This window comes from Triturus cristatus, chromosome 5_1, assembly GCF_964204655.1.
Source record: "Triturus cristatus chromosome 5_1, aTriCri1.1, whole genome shotgun sequence".
Classification (NCBI taxonomy): domain Eukaryota; kingdom Metazoa; phylum Chordata; class Amphibia; order Caudata; family Salamandridae; genus Triturus; species Triturus cristatus.
Genome location: NC_140587.1, coordinates 211,567,672 through 211,568,975, shown reverse-complemented (window position 1 = coordinate 211,568,975; position 1,304 = coordinate 211,567,672).

Below are 1,304 nucleotides of genomic sequence, written 5' to 3'. Positions count from 1 at the left end.
AATGCGCAAGTCTTCAAACCCCTCAGCCCGGCCACACGGGACCGGGTCCAACCTGGTACCTGGCAACGAGGGAGGGTTGCCCCATCTGCACATCAGCCTTCCGTCGCCAGGCGGCCCGGAGCTGTGCCAGCGGGCTGGCGATCAGCACACCACCACCCTCGCCTGGGTCGGAGGCGCTGGAAGGGAAGAGGCAGGCGGCTCCCCATCCCGCACGCCTCCCACCGAGAGGAGCTGGGGTCCCCTCGCAGGCCCTCAGCCCCTTCTCTTCCAGGCCGCCCTGCCACACGAGAAGGGCCGCTCCTCAGTCGTCCAGAACCCGGTCAGGTCGGGCCGGGACTCGGGACGCGGAGGGCTCAGCCGGCATCAGGGCCTTTTCGAGGGAGGGGTGGGGCCAGCCAGGGGATGCACTGCCATTCGTCACTGCTGGGGGCGTCGTGCCAGGTGAGCTTGGGTTCAATCTCAGAGAGGGACAGGGGATGGGGGCCGCCCCCCGTCTCCGGTCCCTCGCGCTTTAGTCGGGCCTTCCCCGGGGGGAAGGGGCCCGCCGAAGTCCCGGTCCTCACCCGAGAGCCCAATGCTGCAGCGGACTGCTCCGCCAGCCACGGCGCGCCAGGGCAGGGCCGAACCCTGTGCCTGCGGTGCATGCTCGCAGGAGGCATGCCGAGGGCTTCGGGCTGGCACCGTCGGTCGCTAGAGCCGCTCCGGCGTTAATGATCCTTCCGCAGGTTCACCTACGGAAACCTTGTTACGACTTTTACTTCCTCTAGATAGTCAAGTCTGATCGTCTTCTCGGCGCTCCGCCAGGGCCGTTGCCAACCCCGGCGGGGACGATCTGAGGACCTCACTAAAACTTCCAATCGGTAGTAGCGACGGGCGGTGTGTACAAAGGGCAAGGACTTAATCAACGCGAGCTTATGACCTGCACTTACTGGGAATTCCTAGTTCATGGGAAATAATTGTAATCACAAACAAAAATAGAGAGAAAGGGATTCTCGCAATGGAAGACCATTGGAGGGGGTACTCCTAGTCCCCTTATAAATACAATACCAAACAAAGCAAAGGAGTACTCCCAATCGACAGACAACTGTCTTTGGGGTATTGGAACGTAGAGCAGAGGAAAGAGATTATCTTTCTTAAGAAGACCCCTCACTCACCAACCTGGTTGGCGACATGCTTCATCATCGGGGTCCCACCTGGACAGCCGAGTGCCGTCCAGGTGTGCTGCGACACCTGACTACAGTGGAGCTGGTTTTTGTGTGAAGATGAATAGAAAATTTAGGTTAAAAATTGGCCAAGTTTAACCC